Source organism: Coturnix japonica, chromosome 9, assembly GCF_001577835.2.
Source record: "Coturnix japonica isolate 7356 chromosome 9, Coturnix japonica 2.1, whole genome shotgun sequence".
In the NCBI taxonomy this organism is placed as follows: domain Eukaryota; kingdom Metazoa; phylum Chordata; class Aves; order Galliformes; family Phasianidae; genus Coturnix; species Coturnix japonica.
The window spans coordinates 3,162,478-3,185,101 of record NC_029524.1 but is presented as its reverse complement, the minus strand read 5'-3'; the positions used below and the strand labels follow the sequence as shown (position 1 = coordinate 3,185,101).

The window sequence follows — 22,624 nt, the reverse complement described above, 5'->3', positions numbered from 1 at the left end:
CAACACTGTCTTAGAAAAGGCCTGAATGGCTTCTTTCTTTTTTTTTCCTAGAAGCATCATTTCCATCTTGCCTGGCTTGAGCTCCAGCCAGCTGTTTTTCATCCAGGAGCTTATCTCTTGCAGGCATAGTGACATTGTGTGACAGTGCCTGTTGTGTCTGCTGAGAAGAGGTAAAGCTGGGGGCCAGCAGCTGACCCATAACACAAGAGTCCCTGGTCTTTGTTATCTCCTCCCAGCGCTGAGTTCTGTGCCTATGCTACAGGATTAGCTGTTCTCCCATAACATGCTATTGTGTGTGGGGGGGGGGGAATGGGTTATTTCTTTTTTTTTCTTCCTTTTCTAGAGCAGCTGTTTTCAGTTGCCAGCTAATGCTGCTGTTTGTTTCAAACAGCTTTTCCCTGTTTCTCAGCACAGATGTCTCCTGTAGAATCAGCCTTTAGGAAAACCCATCTCTTAACCAATCACACGTTCAGATACCTCCCACCAAGGTTTTCTGCATCTACAGCATGAAGCTCTTGCACTTGCAGACAAGAAGAACCCTTGTTCATAGGAGGTGGTGGCAAACTCGGGATCCTCTAACACAGAGGTATGTGTATAGGAACACAAAAACCCTTTGGGTGGAGCATCTCTGAGGTGGTTGGTTTGACCTCCCTTTAGATCCTGGGCTCCCTGTGCATGAGCTGCTCCAGGTTCATTAGTTTTGCAGGTTTTTGTACTAGGACAGATCTTGTTGTAAAGGCCATATCAGAGCTTACCTTGGTGTTTTATTGACCTTGTTCCTCTTGGCTATGAAAGAACAGCAGTGAGTGGAATGTTAAGTTTGTAGCATATGTTTATGAGGTGGGAAAGATGCATTTCATAAATAAGGGAAGGAGGTTCCAGTGTGTGCTTTCCTGGTCTTAGCACGGGGGTTCCTGGATCACTACAGTCATCCTTCCTGCTGCAGGGCAGGGTCTTGCCCTGTTGAACAGGCACACAGTAAGAGATCTGCTGCCTCTGAAAGTGCCATCTTGGTGCTTTCCTACTGAGGACAGGGCAGCTTCATTCACTCCTTGATTACTGCAGTCCTGATTTTCATTTTTGGGGGCTTTCTTGATAGATTTCATAGGTAGACATTTCTGTCAGGCTTGCAGTACTTTCAGTACCAAGAAGGAAATCCTCAGATGCTCTACTTTTCCTCTGAGAAGTGCCTTTTTTCCAAAGATATTGCTTGCTGTTTCAACTGCCTCTGTTTTTTTTCCCCTACTGTGTTCCTTCAGTTATGTTTTCCTTGATGGGCTCCAGTGTGAAGGTTTCAGACGCGACGAGGAATGAATGAGTTGAAAGCAGAAGATGTCATGCAATGGGTAAATGACGAGGGGGGGAAAATTTAATGCTCAGAATCACAGGAAATGAAAACCACCTCCGTTCATCTGCAAACAACAAATAACTTGCACTCCAGCAAGCAGTTTGTCTTCTATTCTAGTTCACACCTGCAGCAGGGGCAAGAAGGGAAAGAACCAAACCCCATTATCCTCAGAGTAAGAGATCAGAGGAAAGCAGAAATTATGCAATTTCCATATAGACGAAGCAGCGGAAGGCGATTTTGGCCATCTTACAACAGACTCCAGAGCTTTGAAAAATGCTGCGAAAGCTGTCAGCTGGGCAACAGAATGCATAACCTAGTAAGTCAGCAAAGACTGTGCTCAAAGGGACGGAGAAAAGTGTCAAAGAAGAAAAGCCCATTGCTGGACAGGCACTGCCATGTGATTCGGTGCCAAGAATAAGAGAAGAAAGATCCCAGTAGAGCAGAGCTGGTGCCTGGGCTTGGCAGGGCTGGAGGTCACATCATCAGCACAACCTGGCTGCAGACCTTTGACTCCACTCAGACAATCATAATCTGCACAGGTTGTGCTCTGTTGTTGGCTCAAGCATCTTTCTCTGGGCTTTGTTTTAGGTCTGTCTTGGTATTTTGAGCATGGAAGCTTCTCTAACTTTGAGCAGACCCTGAACATAGGAAGCTGCCGCCTTTAAGTGTTGCTCATTTGGGTCAGAACCATCTCCTGCTGTATGTACATCATGTTTCTGATCACACTGTGCTGGTTTATTAACAGCAGGAAGAGGAATCATGCTGATTTTTATATATTGTTTTGCACAAATATCTGTTTTATTTATGTATGTGCCAAGGACGTAAGTACGTGTGGAGGAGCACAGATACACCTTCCAGCTTTTAATCTGTGCTGCCATGAATGTTATGGGCTTTGGCTGGATGAACTCTCTTCCTCAAACAGCCAAGTTACTCAGGTGAATAAACTCATCTGTGCAAGTAAGTGATTGCCATGTTGGGCCTTGTGTGCTCAGCATGGGGACTGGCATTAAATGGTATCTTCTTCACTCCCCCGGCCCTCCCATAACAAAGGAAACTCACCCAAAAAATGTGGAAGTGGAGAGGAAATCTCAGGATCTTACTCAGGAATGAAGAGCAAAGTGCTTGCTGCCAACCCGGGTGTAATGGCACCCTGGAAGGGATGGGTTTGGAAGGGTCTCTTTAAAAAGAGAACCCTCTGTTCCAGTAGGAGCCTTTTGTTAATGAGAAGGAGCAGAGCAGCCTCCACCACAGCCTCCATCTGTTTCCTTGGGCAAACCATTTATTGAAACCCACCGTACTCCAACCTCTTCTTCTGCTCCCTCTCATCTTGGCTCTTTGACACCTCGGGGCACAACAGCTATTTTGCTATTTCTATGCAGAGTAACTTCTGCCATAATTACTGTCGTGTAGACAGCAGAGTAAGACAGAGCCCAGCTCCGTAGGCATGCCTGGGTTTTCCCTTGGGGGTCAAGCCTTTGAAGCAGCCCCTCTCAATCCACCTGATCCAGGTAAGAGCTATCTGACATGGCTAATAGCTCTTCCTTACATCATTGCCTCAGCAGTGATCAAGCAAAAGAGAGGGGGGGAAAAAACACACAAAAAAACAAACCTATAACAAAACGCCTTTGTCGTTTTGCTGCAATGGTAGTACTATTCTTAGCTATTGTTCCAGATCTGCCAATAATGTGAAGTTTAAAGGCGAAAGGGGTGGGCAGCGGGGGCAGAGGAATCAAAGCAGTCCATTAGGCTGAATGGCTATCCAGGCAGTTTGCTCCAGGCAAACAGTTAATCCAGACCTGGGAGAGAGCACTGGTAGTTAAAGCCCTTTAATGGCCTAAGTCCTATGATAATTAGTCCTGCCCTGGAGGTAGTTAAGTGAGCCACTCCAGCCTGAAATGGAGCTCATCCACTGCTGAGGCCATAATCCTCTCTGCACAATGAAAGCTGAACTAATTCACTGAGTAAACACTTTCTCAGTTACTTACACGCTGTCTTCTTTCAGCCTGACACCAAATAGATTCACTTCCAAGAGCTGGAAAGAAAATCAACTTTTTTCTTTAAAAAAAAAGCCAACTGATCTTGCTTGCAATGCTTTTGGATTTAGTATCCAGGGTATAACCTGGACAGATATCATCTCCTTTCTCCTGGCATCACACAGCAGCTTCTTTATTTTAGCCCGCTACAATGGCAGAGAGGACAAAGACATTTCCCCATCTATCACCTGCTCTTTTCTCCTGCCTTTTTCTCTGACAAGGCGCTGCTGGAAAGGAGCAGGAAGGCTTGTGGGAAGCTCATGCTGAAATTTGGGGCTCCTTAAGTTATTGAGATCTGTACTCTCAGCTCACCCTAAGGCTCAAGGTGAGAAACGTGGCACGGAGGAAGAGTAAATGGAAGTGGGAAGGAAGGAAACATGAAATATTTTCAACTGTTGTGAGTGACACCAGCTTTTTCCTTCTTTATGTTTCAGTTAAGGAATGGAAATCATGGGTTTGTAGAATGTTCAGGTTTGGAAGGGACCCACAGGTCTCACTGAGTCCTTATATTCAACCTGAAATGTACGTGGCTTGGCATGTTCTTCTTGTTATGTGCCCTCTGTAAGGATGTGCCATGGGTGTCTGGTTGTCTTTGGATACATTTCATGCTCATCTCTCCAACTCCTCCCAGTGCTATTGTGCTTTTGGACCCTCCTGGAACACCCTGCTTTCTGTTTCCTACCAAAGATCTACTAAAGGCTGTTGTTGATTCTGTATACAGAAACACACGCTGTCCCACAGGGTAGTCTGTCCATTGGGCCTTCTAACCTGCAAGGGCACAGTGAGCACTAGCTGCCTTCTAGCCCCAGGCCCCAGTGTCATTTGACTACTCCAGACTCAGTGCTTTCTGATGGAAGAGTCTGAAAACCCAGATTTAAGTCTACTGATTTAATACCTAGGAGGAAAGTGAAATATATTTCAAAGGTGGGGTTATCTCATTGCCTTCAGAAGTGAATAGGGTACTTGCTCATGCTTGAACTCTTTGCTTAGGCTCATGTTAGAGTCTACAGAGACAAATGGACATTTCTGAGTCACAGTCCATTCTGAATCAAGTAATGAAATGTAATGAAAACTCAACTGGTTCTTTCTGTGGTCTGCCAGCAATCTTTGTTTTATGAGGACTGTGGCCCACAGGTTGATGAGAATGGACCAGAAAGAGAAGGGAGAGATAATGGGGTATGAGAGGTGGTCCAGAGAGATGAGGTTGGGCACATGGTATTGGGATGTTCAGTCTTTGGTCATCTGAGAGCAGCCACAGGGTCCTGCCTGGTGCTTGGTGAAGTACTGATGGATAGAAAACAGACAAATGTTCTTTGAACCTCTTGTCCTGAGCCATGTGAGAGGTGAGGCAAACAGGCATGTTTTATGAATGCTCCCATGGCTCAAAACTTGTTGGTGAGTGGTATTATTAATGCTGCTCAAGGCTAGGAGGAAAAAAATCACTCTGAAGTGCATGTTCAGAAATATTCCTTCTTTTTTCCTGTGCAAAGAAAATAGAAACAAAATGAGGGGGAAAATAATAATAAAAAACCCCTACCAACCCTCTCTGCATCAGCAACCGCTTCTGTCTCCAGGCTCTATGGCAATGATACCTCAACCCACCCATTCAGCAGTCCATTATCATTTCCCTCCTTCCATTATTCCCCTTCAACCTTATCAGACGTAAGCATCGTCTCAGACGCTCCAACTGGAGCCTTGTAATTGTCCCTGGTTAGAGCTCGATAGCACCTTGAACCGCCAGAGTAATCTCTTGCTTTAAGAAAAAGGTCTCTGCAAGGAGACAAGGAGGCTTGAATTTGCCCGTGGCTATGCAGGATCTTTAATAGCTAACTCCTTTCTCTCTCCCTCTCTCGTGCATGCACATAGGAGCACAGATAAATGGAAAACTCTCTCTCTCTCTCTTTATTATTTATCCTCAGCCTCTTTCCACTGCCTGTTAGGCAGCCATCACAATATTTATTATGGGGTTTGCAATATTATTATTAGCAGCTCCTGAGGGCGCGTGGTGGAGGAGGTGTCTGGAGAAAGTGTAATAATGTTAGTGAGGAGATCTCTCTGGAGAGGGGAGGGTGGAAATAGTGTTTTCTTTTGCTTCCTCAATGGGAGGAAGGAAATCAGACCCAGTTGGACACTCTTTCTCCTTGCATACAGGCAAGGTTTGGGCCAGGGCAACATTAGTGCCACATCGTCCTTCAGTAGGAAAACAAACTGCTGTTCATTTGATGCCAGGAATGGAATAAGGGCAAAACATACAAAGTCCTGTTCCAAGAGGGAGTGAGGAGGATCTCGGCATTGCTCTGCAATTTGAGTCCCACCAGTTTCCCTAAGACAGTCTGAGCTGCCAGCACAGCCAGCATGAGGAGCTGCAGAAGATATAAAAGCTCACCCATGGGTTAAACCCTTTCTTTGGTGAAGTCCTACCTCAGGGAACTGAAAGTTGGAGGAGTTTAATTCCTAGAACTGAATGTTTCATAGAATCATGAAGACTGGAAACTTCGACCTACACCATCCAGACCTACCATTAACCCATTGGTTTCTCTCTAACAAACAAGGCCAAGCTTTCTGGTGATGTTCACCTCCCTCAGTCTCTTCCAGATTCTCAAGTTCCTGCCCCAGTGTTGATTCTTAAGGTGCATTTTTCAGCAGTCAGTTCACAAAATGTCATCTGAGGATTGTTGCCCATCATTTAATTGCAGCAGTTATGCTTGGATGCTCGTTTCTGTGAGTGTCCATGAAATCTTCATTGTTATCTGCCTTTTTATTCCTCATGTTTACACCTGCTTACACCTGCTGAGTTTTCTGTTAAAGGTGCTTGTGAAGAGGAAAATGAGTTAGTGACAGTCATTGCTTTGTGATGTGTATCTGGAAGACTGAACGCTACAAAAAAGAAGGGAAAAAAGAGGAGGAAACAGAGAAAAAGAAATGGTTGAATTGAGGTGATACTTGAGAACATTTTAACATTGTGGACAAGATTTTTTTCTTCTAAATCTCACCAGAACACTAAGAAAGATGGAAGTTTGCATCATCAGCAACCATTTGCTATGAAATCTTGGCTGGATTAGAGAGTGTTTATTTCTTGAATCTGGTACAGAGGGCCACCACCTCAGAGAAACAACATGACGTGTTGAAAATGCTATGTAAGAAATTATTCCCAAGCAGATACAACATTTCTTTTCTTTCCTCTTTAAGTGGGGCCAATCAATCCTAATATACCAGCTGGACCATTTCCAGTGCATTTTTAAGAGCCCAGCAACATGAGTTGTGATTGCTTTGGTGCTAAGCCCATCCCAGGAGATGGGATGGAAGAATGCTGCAGCTTGGAGAGGGAGGATGTGGAACACAGATCTTCTGAGGACGTATCACAAGCCATCAGGCAGGGGAACACATGCTCTTAAATATATCCTCTCCTTGGATAATTGCTTTCATCTCATTAAACATTGTGACTTTAAAGAGTTTTCCACTGCAGCCCTTCATCCTCCATGGTTGGTGTTGCGTTCCCATGGGTAGCAGCATCAACTTCTGATCATCTCATGGGTAGAGGAGCTGGTGTCAGCAATTGGGTTCATGTCGTATCCTATGACCTCACTGGAAGTTCAGGCTCAGTTAGAGATGGAACATCGGACTGAGATTTATAGATCTGAGTTTGGCATTTAAATGTGAGAGCTGGATCTATACAGCCTGTTGTAAAAGTGACAAGACCTCAGTCTTTTGTATTCCTAATGTAAAGAAGTATTTGTAAATGACAAGTAGTTTTTTTGTTTCCTTTTTTGTTTGGCTTTTTCTCTTAGAACTTACTGACATGACCAGTGGTTATGTTATATTTTAGGATTTGTAAATCTATTTCCTGACCTCTAAGCCAATCGGACGCTACAGAAGTTGGTCAGGGAGTTAAATCTGATGCGAAAAGTCATGGTTTGTAAATCAAAATGCAGTTCTTGGGTTAGCTGAGAGGATTTATGAATCTGGAAGGAGATATCTAAATCTGGTTTATAAAAGGACTGATTAAGAAATGAAACCCCCCCAATGAATGGCTCAGATGCTGGCAGGTGGTGCATCGTGAGGTGCCAAATGACCATGGTGGGGATGCCCAGCACTGTCTACCCCAGGACCCTCCATCAGCAGTCCCAGCATCATATTTTAATGGAACAATATCTTGAGGGCTCTGTATCATACCCAGTGTAATGTCAAGCCACCCATGCTGAGGATGGAGAAGCTGTAAGTCTCCAGTGGTTCTACAGCCCTTGGGAGCCCACCAGGACCACCTTGCTACCACCTCCATTTGCCAGCATAGAGTCCCACAGTCTCCTCCCTGGCCCCATTGCACCCCAGCTGCCACCAAGGCCAGGGGTGGCTGCTCCTGAAACACAGCTTCAAAAGTTTTACTGTATAAAAGTGTCTTTTACATAAAAAGAGAGGGGGAAAAAAAAGAGAGGGAAAAAAAAATCAAATTTCTACAGTTCTAAAACTTTTTTTAAAGCATTTAAATTTTAAGCTGGGGATTTATAAATGGGCTATTAAAGTTTAAGAGTTTCATTATAGTTTTTTTAAAATCATAATTACTTTAGGTAGGGGAGGAGGGATAGATCTACTTTATTCCTGGTGGAAACTATACATATATATGAAGTATCTATATAAAAGCTGGAACTGAGCTTATATTAATACAGTTTAACTGATATTCAATAACTTCACCCTCCCTTTTTCCTATTGTCCATATTTAAATACTTCAAAAAGAATTCTAATCAAGTGGAAATTAATAGGGGAGGAAAGACTGGGGTAGCAGGAGAGGGCTCTAATCCCACTCTCTCTTAATATTTCAAAGTCTCTTTTATTTTCCTAATAAAAAAAATATATAAGAGAGAGAGAGAGAGGGAGAAAGTGGAATTAATCCAGTGCTCTGAACTGTCCTCCCTTCTTACTGATTTAAATAAAATCCAAGAGCACATCACACCCGACGGCCGTGCCTGGCCACGTGCTAGGGCAGGCTCTCTCACATCCCCATTTCCTTCCCACCTTATCCAGTAGGTGGTTGCCCTCCAGCCTCAGCCTGTTGCAGAGGAATGATGGGCTACAGGACTTCCTCAGGGCTTTGGGGTTTCCTCTGTCCCTCCTCTGCACTCCTATGAGGGCAGCCTCATCATTTTGGTGGGACTCGTTGCCCCCAAAAGCTTTGCTCTCATGAGCTCCTTCCCCTTAGGATCTGGTGGTGATGCTAGAACAATGGGGAGTGATGCAGGATAGGGAAACTCACAGTGGATGTCACCATGGGTAAGAAGAAACCAGGTGTTCTGCATCAGTTTGCCTTAGCTTCTCTGTTGGTGTGCTTGGCTGCCTGCTGAAATGGGGAGCATCCCTACTCTGATGCTACTTTGTGGTTCCCTGTGCAGCTCCAGGGCTCTTGTGCCGAGAAGTAAAGCAGACAGCCCACCTGATGTACTGTCTATCTGTTCAGCCTGAGCTAATCATTAAAATACTAAGCACTGAGCAAAACCTGGGGTCAGCCGTGTTCAACCACACAGAGCAGAGGAATATATTGCTCTAAGCCATGCAGGTAAATAACTGCTTTATTAATCAAAGAGCACACACTAGATGGCATGCCACTCCTCACATACTGCTGTGTTATATCCTTGTTATTATCCTCACATTACCCACATTTGCAAGGGATTTTCCCAATACAGGCTGGGCACTATCCCTTTGAACTGCAGTGGGTTCATAACAGAATAAAACACACAACGTTCACCCCAGCAGATCAAACCTCATCTGTAGAGAACCATTCTCTTCTTCCCAAGCTGATATATGGGCACACTGGTTGATATATAAGCTGCTAATAGAAGGAAAACGATCCCTGCTCCAAACCCACTAAGGAAAAGAGGTTTGAAATCATATTATATCCTTCAACTGTATGTGTTGGAGACATACCCTTCCTGTTTGCACACACATGCACATTCAGGCGCATGCAAACATCTCCTGCGTGCACAAAGATTCATTTGCTAAAAGACTCATCTCAACACAACCCAATTTGAACCTGTGCAAAAGGATGCTCTATCTCTGTAGGAATGAAAGATAAAGTGGTGTGAATACAATAGCCCATAAAACTCAGCAAATCCTTGAGTTAGAATATAATTTTACCGGAGAAGGGGAAAAATAGCTTTTCTCTCAAAGAAAAGGTGGTTTAAAATTAAAATTCATTAAAGAAGGCTAGCTGACACATTTTTGTATTCTTTGAGGAAGTATATCTTTAATTTAATGCACTGTCCAATTAAAAAGAAGTGGTCCCTTATTATAGATACGATTTATTCTCTGATAAACCACTGATTTATGGCTCGCTGGAGTATATATTTAATACTGTCAAATATATATATATATATATATATATATATATATATAAAATGAAAGGGCACCCAAAACTATCTGCAGTGCTACAGTGGCTCAGTCTGAAAAGGATCCGAGGAAGCAAAGACCCCTGGGAGTTCAATGTAATCTTTGCCTGGGATGAAAGCATGGAGAACTGCTGATGGTTACAAAAGGATCCTTCGCCATCAGCCCCAGCCACCATCCGTATACAAACTCATGTACATCTTGGTGCTCTTCCTCACCCCCTGCAATGAACAGGGACACCTACAGCTCCATCAGGTGCTCAGAGCCCCATCCAGCCTGACCTTGGGTATCTCCAGAGATAGGAACATTCGCCACCAATATGGGCAACCAGTGCCAGTGCCTTGCTAATAGATGCCTGCCTCAACACAGTGCTATCTCTACTGGTATGTAATATTACACACAAAAACTTTCTGCTTTCTTGCAGTTAGCACATGAGTTTGGATCCAGGATCATAAATTCAAGATTAAGAACTATCTTGTAAATAGAAAGAAAGCCTTAGGAGTAATTTGCCTCTATCTGCTTCTCATGTGTTCCTGTAAAATCCAGCTTAAAAAAGTAAAGCTCCATTAAAGTGACTGCATTTTAATTTTCTGGAGTATGTTAATCTATCTGAACAATCACTTTCTACCCTGGTAGTGGAAAGTTAGGTCCAACCCAGGCAAAAACCCCATGCAGTGTGGTGATACTTGTGCTCAGAGGCTTGTCTTCACTGAGAGCAGAGGTGTATGTTGGAGGTCTTGGAAATGCAGAAACATGCAGGTGTTGGTAGGGAGATGATGGTCTCAGGTGCCCATAAAACTTTTGGATACAGTCATGGAGCTGCCATGTGCCACAGTGGCCAAAGGGCCCCATTCTCACAGCTGGGGATGTGAAAGGGGTCTTTTAGGACATGCCGTCCCACCAGCAGCTCCTCCTGAGGTCTCTACAGAGAGCAGAGCTGCCCAAATCCCCATCACAGCCTTAGGAAGGTGATGCTGCCAGGTGCTGTCCTTTACCTCCCCTCTGCCCTGCTGGCAGGTGGGTTGGCACACAGGACAAGCTGTGATGGCCACTGCTGCAGTGATTTGCCATCCTGAGCGTCCTGCATCCAGCGTTAACTGCTTTTCCAGATACCATCAAATACATTTAAACAAGCCTGATGCTTGAATGCTTTTTGCATCGGGTGTGTTATACATAAAATATGTTGAGTCAGTGATAGTGCCCTTATCTAAAGACAGAAGCCAGGAAAATTTCATCCGGTGCACTTTGTCAGATTGTGCCTCGACACAGGCAGCCGGCAGCTCGCTGTGACAAGCAGGCGATCGCATCTGGCTCTGGGAGAGGTCGTGTTTGTGCTTCCAGGGTTGGGAAATGGATGGAGAGCAAAGAGCTTGTCCTGCAGAGCAGGTGGGCTCAGTGGCTGAGCAGCATTTTGGTGAGGCTGCAGCTGTGCAGCTCTGCTCTGAGGACAAAGCGGGATGAAGCTTTGTGTTTTAAGGACGAATTACAACCCTGATCTCTTCTGCTTGGCCAGCAGAATGTGCATTTGTGTTATCCACACCTTTTACAGCCGTTTATCTCCAGTGCTGGTACCCTCTGCATTGCCACAGTGTGGGCAAAGCTCTCACACCCCTAGTGACCTTCTTGCCTGCTGCCTATGTGCATTGCTATGAAGGTTTTGTCTTGGTCTCTGGAGCTCCCATGCAGGGAAGCAGTCTTCTCCAATCTCTGCTGTGCAAGAATTGCATCCTTTTCCCTGAGCAGTGCCCTCACTAAAAAAAAGCAGACTCCTTTTCAAATGAGGGCTGCCCTAAATCCTACTCCGGTGCCAAGCAACACAATAGCTCCAGGAAAAGCTTGGCTCCTTCATCTTCAAATTCTGGCCCTATTGCAGTTCATCCCTAAGATCTTGCTGAGCCTCAGCTTCCTTTCCCAGGGACTGGATGCAATAGTTCCACACACCCTGACTTGCCTTTTTTTATGGAGATGGAATTTCTTTTTCTCCTCATCCTCCATCTGAGCATTGAAACAAAGCTTTAATGCATTATTATGTACCCTGGGGGCCAATTGCAATCTACAGTCAGTTCCAAGTGTGACCATGGCAAAGTCCCACAGGCTGCTCATCCCGACCCTTGGTTTCTGCATGGTACCTGGGGATAACAGCACTGCCTGCCTCAGAGGGGTGCTGGAGAGATAAAGACAGTGACGCAACCAGCAACAGTGGGAAAGGAAGCAGATAAGCACCTGAGCTGGAGAATATAGGCACAGGAATTATCTGAAGGCAGAAAAGAGATTATCACTTGGGAACAAGTCTGCCTCTGCTGATCAGGGGAATATTTGGCACTCTTGCTGCACCCTTGGCCCCACCAGCAGCATCCACACAGCCCATGCATCCCCCCATCTGCCTGGGAGCCTCTCACTGGTGTTTGCAGCCCGCTTCGTTTTCAGAAGGGTTTTGGTTAATTTGGGACCTTGGAAATAAAACCACCAGGTGAGCTCCAGACACACCATGTCTTCTCCAAGCGGAAATCCATCTTTGTGATTTCAGTTATGACTCATCCATCCTTTAGGGCTGTGCCATTTGCATCTAGCCAGACAGGCAACCTCTTCATCACCAGCAAATTTCATGAATGTTGTGTTCGCCTCTTGGTTCTTGAGCAACTCACAGCAATTACAGCAGCCTGACACTGGAAGTGAGTGCAGTTCTGCATTCCCAGCCATTGCAAAGGTGCTCCAATGCACATGTATGTGAAACTAGAAGCCAGAGCAATTCATCCTGGAAACACCAAAACAAAGAAATCAGATAGATGGAAAATGGCCCATTTCTTGTTTCTGGTGCAGCGGGTCGCTGCCTGTAGGTGGCCAAGAGGAGGGCTCACCCTCAGAGCAATACTTAACAACAAGCCCTTTGCATGGAGAACAGGCAAGGCGCCATCCAAAGAGAGCCAACTGCTCTTCCTTTAACACCACGAAAGAAGCCTTGCTAAGAAACTCCATAAAAGACCAAGAACTTCCTCTTCATCTCCTCTCCCTCTCTCCCCCTCTCTCGCCTTCTCCCACCTCAGAAAGTAATCTCATCCTTTCGTCACATATTATTGAAATCCCAGCTCTTAAAAAAAAAACTCTCATTTTTGCCCAGACTGAGAGCATGTCATTCGGAAGTGATGTGCAAGGCAGGAGATAACCAGGTAGAACTCAGCGATTCGCCACAGAAAATGGCTCCATGTATGGTTGTAATGCTATCAGAGTCCGTCCCTCAATAGCTCTTTACCGCTGCCGAGCTCAGAATCTGCTGATTCAAGAACTTTGCCTGTGCGGGTAGAGGCGGAGGAAACGGGGCTGGAGGGAGATGGGGAGGTGTATAAAAATAGAGCATTTTCAGTCTGGACAGAACACATAATAATGCAAAGGCTCTGCTTCCTTCCTTTTTATTTTTATTTTTTCGGTGGGGCGGGAGGGGCAGAGCACAGTTTCTCCCACTCGTTCCTTCGTTCTGTGTCCTCATTTCATGCTTTAGTTGTGCTGATTGGAAGGGCTGAATTCACTCGGCTACCTACTTAGTGCAAAACAGTTGCACTCCCTCCTGGAATGGAGAGAGGTTAGAGGCTAACTCCCTGCAGACAGGGGATTTTGCAGAGGCAAATGGGGTCTCCGAGGGGGTGCTGCCGTGCGAGCCCTCAGACAGGGAGATTTCGCATCACCGAGGAGCTGGAGGAGAAATGTCCTGTGGTTTTCCCCAACGGTTCTCATTTATTAACCAGAGATATTACGTCTGTGTGTGCAAAGCAGGGTTTCTTTCAGATGCAGTGGTGCTTTAGTGTACACTGAGCTGAGCAAAATGCGGCTCAGCTTTAAGCAGCCAAGCAGGTAGGAGGTCGGGGAGAGATACACCTGTCCACACCGTTGTGCCTCCACCAATGCCTCTGCCATCTTCCCGGACTCTCTTCATTTATCTTTGGATGTGAGTTAATGTGTCCAAAACATTTCAGAAGGCCTCGTAAATTGTCAGAATGTCAAAACTTGCTTCTTGTGGACTTGTGGCTAAGGAAACTTGGTACAGTTGCATAGCTGCTGTGTGGTAGTAGTAAACATGGTTGATGCAGTCACCATCCAAGTAGACATTGAACTATATTGGCAAGGAGCTATTTCCTAATACCACACAGCCATTAGAAAAAAAATAAGCCATCACAGGCTTCTCCCTGTGTATTCTGTCTCTGGATGGACAACAACGCTGCCAGCCTCCCATCTCAGCTCTGAAGCTTATCACTGGGCCATTGGTAACTTGCATTTCACCACCAAGGGAACCAACCCAACCATTTCCTCCTTGAAGGGTGAGCAAATGGGTTCATCCAACCAGAGAAACCTTTTCTCTCTCTGACAGATCCCATGTTGGGTGTTTTTTAAGGAAGTGCACGATTGCGGGGATAGGCAGGTGGTTACTGCAACATTTGCTGTCCTTTGCACCCATGGATCCATCACCACCTGCAAGCAGCTGGGGCACTCACCCCCAGCATCCCCTCTCAGCTGAAGCTAACTGGCAGCCAGGCTTGGCCTGAAGTTTCCTGCCAGTTTTCTAGTTCTCATAAATTTCGAAGCCGTCAGCAAAGTAAAGGAGGATCACAATACCATACATGGAGAACTGCATAATCTTGAAGACGAGAGTAAAGGAAATGGGATGAAATTTAAGACTACTAAATGCAAGGTCATGCACTTGGGGATTAACAAGAAATTCTGCTCTAAACTGGAAGCTCATCAGTTGGAAATGAGAGGGGAGTAGAAAGATGTGAGCATATAAGTTAACCAGAGGATGTCTATGAGCCACTAAGGAGCTGTACTATGAAAAAGCAAAGTTCCCAGCCCCTGTCAGCCGAGCCATTCCCAGTTCAGACCAGTTAAACTGCAGTGGTGCCTTACATGATAACAGCAATATTTCACATGGATTGTTGTCCATGTGGACAAGATGTGGAGAAAGCGGGCAGGGTTAAAAAATAGAGGATGTTAACAGCTCTTGTTTTGTCTAACAGATCACTTCTTGATCTGGCTTTTCTTAGAGGCAAACAAAGGGGCTAAAATCCACCACTGGCATCAGTGCAAATGAACCTAGCAGGAATCAGTGTATTCTGGAAATTACAACTGCATTTGTAGTGTAGGGCAGGGAAGTTGTGAGGCAGGGAAAGCAAAGATCAAAGCTGTTGCTCAACTGAGGCAGTGTCTGAATGGCTCAGTTGTCTCCAGAGGGAAGGTTTGGTCTCCAGTTATTCTGCAACATGTTCCACTCTTTTGGAAGCCTGAAGAAAAGCCCAGGTGGGACATGGGGGAAGCAGCGCTAGACCTGCAGTAAGATCTATAACCTCAAAGGAGCCAACCCATGTCTTGTGGTCTGTGCGTGTGTGGCACCCAGCCCCAGGCCACCCACAACATGTTCCTTTGCACCTGCTGGTAGGTCTCTGGTCTGCGACATTGTGGTCCCAAATTGAGGTCAAAGAGGTAGCAGTGTTGAGCCTGGAGCTCAAAACGAAGGCTCCTTCTCAAAGGACACTTTTGTACCTCTCTGTAGCGACTTTGGTAAGTCCTCTCCCTTTTTTTTTCACAGCCGAAAAAGTCCTGCCAAGAAGAAAGTCTACAGGGCCTGCTCACATTCCAGCAACACTCTGGCCTCCAGAAGTCCCTTTCACAGCACACAATATGGCATTGTGATTAGATATAAACTGAAAGTGTATTTCTTGCCCTTCAGTAATTACACTGGCTTATGGGAGCTTTATTCAGCATGAAGCCTTATTATTCTGCAGAATGAAATTCTGTATAATTTTCCTCTCCTCCAACGCGCAGATGAAAAATCATATTTTGGTCCGAGTTGGGAAGAAAAGCTCAGTTATCACTTGAGAGCGTGGTGTTATTTTCCCCCGGAATTAAAAAATCCATCTGGGTGTACGACCCCGTTCACCCTCCTGCCTCTCCATTCAGCCTTTTGTATGCATATGAACCTTATCAATTTCCACCGCTGCAGAAAGGTGAACCAAAACAGCATGCCTCCCCCAGTCCTCCTCACTCTAATGGAAACCGTGTGAGCTGGAGCAATAAATGGATGTAAACCCTCTGGCTCCACCAAGAAGAGGAGGAAGGAGCAGATGGAAAGCCTGTTTTATCACTGCTGCCCATCAGCAGGGGCACTAGCATCAATGCAATCCCATTGTCAGCACAGGGATGTCAGGACAGCCTGGTTGTGTGCATCACAGCAGCTTCAATCAAGGCCTGATTCTAAAAGCAATAAGAACAAGTAAGGCAGCTTCCTTCACTTCATTTGCTAAGCTCTTGGCCACTGGTATCTGGAGTCCCTTACACAGGCACAGCCCAACTCTCATCCCCTATCAACCTGTTTCTTAGCACAGCAGACACTTTCTTCCTGAATCTCATGTACCAGTCATGGTCCAAAGAAGAGCAGGAGACCGCTCTGTATTATTTCCATGTCCAAATTAATTGTTCATATTAGCAGACATTCAGGTTCTCCAGTCTCCATACAACACGCCTTCACAGCTGCCCCATCCATTTCTCTATGAGCCATTTTCACGGCCCCCACCAGCACTGATCTCAGAACACCTCCTGTCCTATCCACATCTTGGGCGACTTAAATGTCTACCTGTGACCACAAATACCTCCAGTTCCAAAGGGTGCAGCTCCCTCTGAAGCCAAAACACCCTGGAGAAGGGAAAGGGTAAGTATCTCTGGTTTCCTGCCTTTCTCTGACCCAGATGTACCCTATCCTTGGCTGTGGGCACCTCTCGTCTTTCTGCATTTTCCCTTGAGAAGTTTAGATGGTATAATATCTGCTTTTCCTTGCACTGGTAGCAATTGACTGATGTATATATGCACCATGATGCTGGACACCAAGAAGGCAGGCTAGATTTTGGTCTTGGAGATGTGGATAAGCTTTGCATTAAATGGACGCTGCCTTCAAGAGAGAAAAATGCTTCTTTTACTATGTATTTGACGAGCACAAGTCCAAAGATACCAAATAAAGTCTGATTATCATCAGCTGTACTGGGAGATACTGGCCTGGAGGTGTCAGGGGAGGCATTTCTGGGTATCTAGCATTAATGTTCATCTACAAGGCCCAGGGGTGTCAGTGGATATGTGTCACTTAAGGTGAAAAGAGGAGGAGAACGGATGGTGCAAAGGGGTCTCCAATTTGATTTGTTGCCTACTACCCCATTAAAAGAGTGGGGGGAGGGAAGGGCAGCCCATTTAGCAGGTTAGCAGCAGGCAGCGCTATCAGATGCCGTGCCAAAATAATTCCTAATTGGGGTAGTGTTTGTCAACACTGCCAGAGCCTTAATACACTGTAATCGCTGGAGCCACAAGCTCTGATAGAGATCTTAATCTCTGCACTCAGTCCCTTTCACACCGCAGCGAGCGTCTGCTGCTTCCCTGGCCTCACTGCACCGACGTGATGGGCTCTGTGCACCCAGAGGTTTTGAACACAGCCCCTTCTTTTTTCTTACAGATCAAAGAAAGGCGAGGACACAAGAGACAGCTGATGAGGGGAAAAACACAGCATTGTGCTGGTGGGGAAATTCTTCAGCCTTCACGTTTGAAAGAGGCTTTGCTTGGCTGGACAGCAAGCACTGTCTGTTCACCAGGCTGAACATCCTCTGCCTCCAATATAGATGTCACCAGCTGCTTTGGGATCACTTGGGCTCCTCGTATGTTCCTTCTTGCTCTCCGATGCAGCCTTCCTGTAAAAGCATCCTCCTCTTTGGGATTTTCTTCCTAGAAAAGCTTTAGAAGGCAATTTTGTAGGAGTGACTCGAGTGCGGAGCAAAGATGAGCTCTGACATAGGTCAAAGTGTGTGACTGAATCAAGACTTCTGAGTTCAAGAATCTCTTCTGGCACAGGAGGTGATCACAGCCACTGGAAGCCGGGCTTTTTTTACCCACAAACTCTGATGAGGGGTTTTGCACTATGGCAGGAGCAACAAGCACCAATAAGGGAGATACTCATCCTGCTCTTGAAGGAACAAGCCTGAAGTTTTATCCGCTGTCTCTTGGTGCCCAGAAGTTGTTTCAAGGAGCGTGGAAAGATCTCATTATATTGTCAGTAACAAATATTTATGGTTTTCTTCTTTAAATAAACATAGTCAGCCTCCCTGGAGGTGTTCCAGAGCCATGGAGATGTGGCACTGAGGGACATGGTCAGTGGGCAGGGTAGGATGGGTTGGGATTGATGATCTTAGAGGTCTTTTCCAACCTTAATGATTCCATAGTCAAAAAGAAAACGAAAGAAGAAAAAAGGGAAAGAAGGAGAAGCCAAAAAAGACATCCCAGAATCTCCAACTTTCCTGGATTTCTGAAGAGGTAAGGAAAGGCATTTTCAGTATCTATGAATTCTCCCTGCGCCCATGTTAGTCCACGGCTGTCCTTGTGCATGAAGTGAGTTATTACCAAACTGAAAGACCTCAGCTTCACGCCGGAGGGGGCTTTTGTCTTTCCTTTCACGCCAGCTCCAGGAGCCTCTCAGCCAAGCCTCCTGATGGCATGTGCTGTGCTTACCTGTGATTTATTGATGATAATCGTGGGGCAAGCCATTTGTAATCGGACGTACAACAAAGACATTCTCGCGCTGAGAGGGAGTGATAACGCACCATTTAGTAATTTTTGTGCAGTCAGTAATTTGGAGAATGAATGATAATTTCCCCAACTGAAAACCTGCAATGACAACCCTTAGTGCTATTCACCTCGTGAATAAAGATACCTTCCTCTCCATGTCTTGTGATAAATTCCTTTTATTAGGGCCACTTATGTGGGACTTTATCTTAATCGTCTTAAGTGTGGGGCAGTCTCGGTGGTGAGGTTGGGTCGTTTTTCATTACAACCTCAAACACGCTCTATGAAATAAATAAATACCAGCCAGTGAAATGAAAACGAGCATTTAAATAAAGTGGGCTTTGCTAACATCTGCACAACAGGACCTGCTGGGGAGTGGGAGGTGGTCTGTTGCATCCACCTCTTTGGGATGGCCTCTACAAGAGGGGAATTGGGCATCTTGACCATCAGAACTGTAGTAACATTGAGCAAGGTCAATGTAACGACATGCACTTTCCCAATTCCAGTTTTAAAGCCAGGAAAGCAGATCACCTTTGGATTTTCAAGGAGAAACGCTGCAAGAAAAGCTGAAAGGGGTTTAGTAGTGAACAAGGAGCTCTGCTTGGTGACCCTTGTGCTGTAAGGCACAGGTGTCCAACCTTTCAGCTTGCCTGGGCTACGCTGAGTGAAGAGGAATTGTCTTGGGCTGTGTATACATAGATTGCTCCGAAAGAAATGCCTCCTGTTTATTTCTATAGAAAGAACAACAGATATAAGGAGCACAAGAACACTGTTTGATCGAGCAAGTTCTCAGCTGCAAAACACTATTTTTCCATGTAGTTGCCACCATTAGCCATGCATTTTTGCCAGAAATGATCCAAGCCAGATGCCATTTGTCAGACTGCCCCTCTGCTGCCACCTGTCACACAGCAACAAGATATAGATGGGATGCTGATGGGAAGGTTCAGCTTCTACTGCCATCCCACCAACATCTACCTCTGACCTCGTGAGACAACCTCATCAAATACAAGACATTACTTTTGCAACCCTATACATTCCATTTGAAAATTCACATGTAGTGTATTCACGTCAACTGAAAATGAAGTTGCAAATACATAAACTTGATTAACATCTGTAGTGGAACTGCTAAGCCATGGCTTGAAGCAGTGATTGAGCACCTGGTGGAAGGCAGGGCCAACCCAGGGGAGCTCAGGTGCATGCAATGTACCTTAGTGACTGCAAGGGTGGAACCAGGATCCAGCCCTTTCCAGACCTCATTGAAGGGTTGGCAATGGAGGTGAGGGTATCTTACTGCAGATCTCTGCTTAACTGAGACCTTATAAAGGTAAGCAGCTCTTTTATTTCTGCAGCTGTTGCATTTGGGCTTGCTCTCTTTTGCTTCAGCCAAAGACTTTGCCCCCATGCTATTACAGTGGTACTTTCTGTCCTGTTACATCATCACCTGAGTTAGCACTGCACTGTGCCCTCCCCATGCCCTGGTTTTAGCCCAGATGTGGTTCATACAGCACTGATGTTCGGAGGGGCCATTGCAGGCTACTGGGAGGGAAGAGCTCTCACCATGATGGTGGGGGTGGCTGCAGTGCAAGCTGTGCAGTGATGTTTGTGAGCCACAGGCTGCAGGTTGGATATACCTTCTGCAAGGCTTTACTGAGTCTGTTCCAAACAGGCTGCTGGAGGTGGCTGGTTTTATGCTGAACCAATGTTCCTCTTTGGGCTGCTGGTATAAATCCAGGTTGCCAGCTGACATCCGGCAGCAAGATGAGTGGCTTCATTCTCCATCTCTAGAAACAGGTGTTCAATTCTTGGACACTGATAGCAGAGCTGGCAGAGTTTGGAGGCCAGGTGGTCTCTGCTCTGTGCTACATCTCAAAGGTGACTTGCACAAAGCCTCCATGTTTGGATAAAACTCCTCACCTGCTGCTGAGCACACCAGTGGTGTTGCTTTCCCAGTACTCATGGCCCAATACTTCGTGTTGCAATCAAGGGCCAATGTGGATAGTGATTTGGCTTCTGTATTATTGATAGTATCTCCACTGATAGCTGCAGTGACTATCAAGCCAGTGTAAACAGCATTAAAGGTGAGGAGCTTCAGTTGAGGAGCTGTAGGTGTTAATGTGAGGTACATTTACCTGTGAGTTTGTGACCCCAGGGAGTGACAGAGCTCAGATAAACCCAGGGATGAAGCATTGTCCACCAGATACAGCCTGCTGGGATGGTTGTGCAGCAAGGCTATAAGGAATAGGATTTTGGTGTCCTGTGCCACTTAATCAAAAGCAGGGATCTTCCCACGTCTTGACTGAGTTCTCTGTCTGTGTTAAAAAGAAAGAGGAATTGAGAAGGCTTTGATTTTAATGTTAAGTGATAAAGGAAAGATTTAGAAAGCAGAAAAAGCCTTGGAAATCACTTATGAATGAAGCATTTACTGTATATTGATCTAAGTCAAAGCCAATGCCTGCTCTGAACACTAGCCTGCATGGCAGCCAACCTCTTTCTCTCTCGTGGGCCCTGTTTTGGCAGTATCACTCTAACTTGTGCAGAATAACTCCATATCCTCCTTAGGCAGCTTCAAGGAGTTGTCCCTCGTTTTCTTCAGGCAAACTTTAGCTCCTTCCCTGGCAGCCTCTTATCCAGCCTTCCCTTTAAAAACAATATGGAGGAACTATAGCCCAGATTTTAGGGCAACAGGAGTGACAAGTGAAAGAAGTTCCATCATAACCTCTCTTCAGGATTTTGGGCAGGTCATTGCATCGGTCCTGACATCCACAGTCATAACCTAATGCAAGGGGACTGCCAGGCGTCTGTCCTCACTGGTCTATGGGTGGAGGAGTGAGAAGATGAAGATGGTGCTAGTGAGCCAGGCTACCCATTCAGCTACAGAGTGGTACTCGTGTTTATGCTATAAGAGCATGCTCACCTCCAGTCATGTTCAGTATAGAGCAAAAGGCAGTTTGTAAGTGGTGAATTCATGACGCTGCCCAATAAACCCCAATTATCATCTGCCAGGAGGGCTGGGCTTTTTGACCTGATCAGAAAGGGGGTTCTCTACATAGAAACAATATCAAAGGTGATGTGTGAGTCTCTCCATTGGCTCAAAAGTGGGCAGGCCACTCGGTGAATTTGGGAATGATATATCTCGTTTCTAATATGCTACTATTATTCAAAGTGACTAATTGAAGTCCTTGGTCAGATCTGTGTCTGGATATCAGCTTTAACCATATGTGTGCCATACTCCCTTGGGAGTGCAGAGACGATGGGGAGGGGCAGGAGAGGCCAGCTGGATGTCTCACCTCTGGTAGGGCTTTTGAGGGATGCTGTGGTATCAGAGGCTGATGCTAACATGGGTATGACACAAAAGACTGTGTCAGAGTCCTGCAGACCACTGGGGGTTGGTAGATGGGCTGAGTGTTGTCCTCCCCCATCCTGGGATTCTCTGTCTACACATGGAGATGCAGCACGAGCCTGGGACATTCCTTCCAATATTGCCCTGAAACACATCCATGTTCCTTTCCAGTGCCATTCCCCAGGCCTTCCACATCCAGCACCTGTGTAGAACCAAGATGGAGATGTCCCAGACTCCTTTCCTGTGTGGGATATAAGCGTCTAACCAAGTGGCCATCCTGGGGCTCAGGTGATAATTAGAAGGATCACAATTAACAAGCAGTGCAGCACGAGGAGCAGAGAGGAGGGTTGGTTGAGGCAGGATGCCTGAGCTGTCCTCCAACGGCAAAGTGCTGAGACAACAAACTTAACCTCTCTGTCCACAGCGCTCCTATCAGCCATGGTTATTAAATCCCACAAAAGGAAGAAGAGGAGAAGTGAATAGGGTTGAAAGAAAAAGCACTTTCCCCATTTGGATTACCTCCTACAGAACAGGACCTGCCAGTGAAAGGCGGAGAGTGTAATTGCTGGCCTGAAAGAGAGAGAAATGGAGGGGGGGGGGAGGAGGAAAAAAAAAGGGAAAACTATAAAAGGGAAGAAGAAAAAGAAGGAAGGGGGGAAAAATTGATAACGAACAATTTATCCTCTGAGCTAACGGTTAATTAATTCTGAAAGTATCTGTCAGACTAATGGGGGGGGGGAAGGAGGAGGAGGAGGAGGAAGAAGAGAAGGCTGTGCTCCTAAATACAATTAGTAAAATAAGAACCACAAAAAAACAGGGGGAAAAAGGAGGGAGGGGATAAAAAAACCCCACGTTGTTTTTCTTTTAAGGTGTTGCTATCTTGGTAGAGCCCGGGCCCTTGGCTTCCCAATGTCATTCTCAACACAGGTCTTTCTTTTTTTCCCTTCT

The 22,624-nt window shown here is 45.7% G+C and overlaps 2 long non-coding RNA genes across 2 annotated transcripts; both read left to right on the top strand.

Moving 5' to 3' along the window:
* The first annotated feature begins 375 nt into the window (after positions 1–375).
* Positions 376–4,419, top strand: LOC107317834. The gene is made up of 2 exons (XR_001557052.2): positions 376–586; positions 1,260–4,419. It is a non-coding gene; the product is annotated as an uncharacterized LOC107317834 (long non-coding RNA).
* Positions 4,420–14,890: 10,471 nt separating this feature from the next.
* LOC116653862 lies at positions 14,891–18,495 on the top strand. The gene is made up of 2 exons (XR_004308443.1): positions 14,891–16,447; positions 17,237–18,495. It is a non-coding gene; the product is annotated as an uncharacterized LOC116653862 (long non-coding RNA).
* The last annotated feature ends 4,129 nt before the right edge of the window (positions 18,496–22,624 follow it).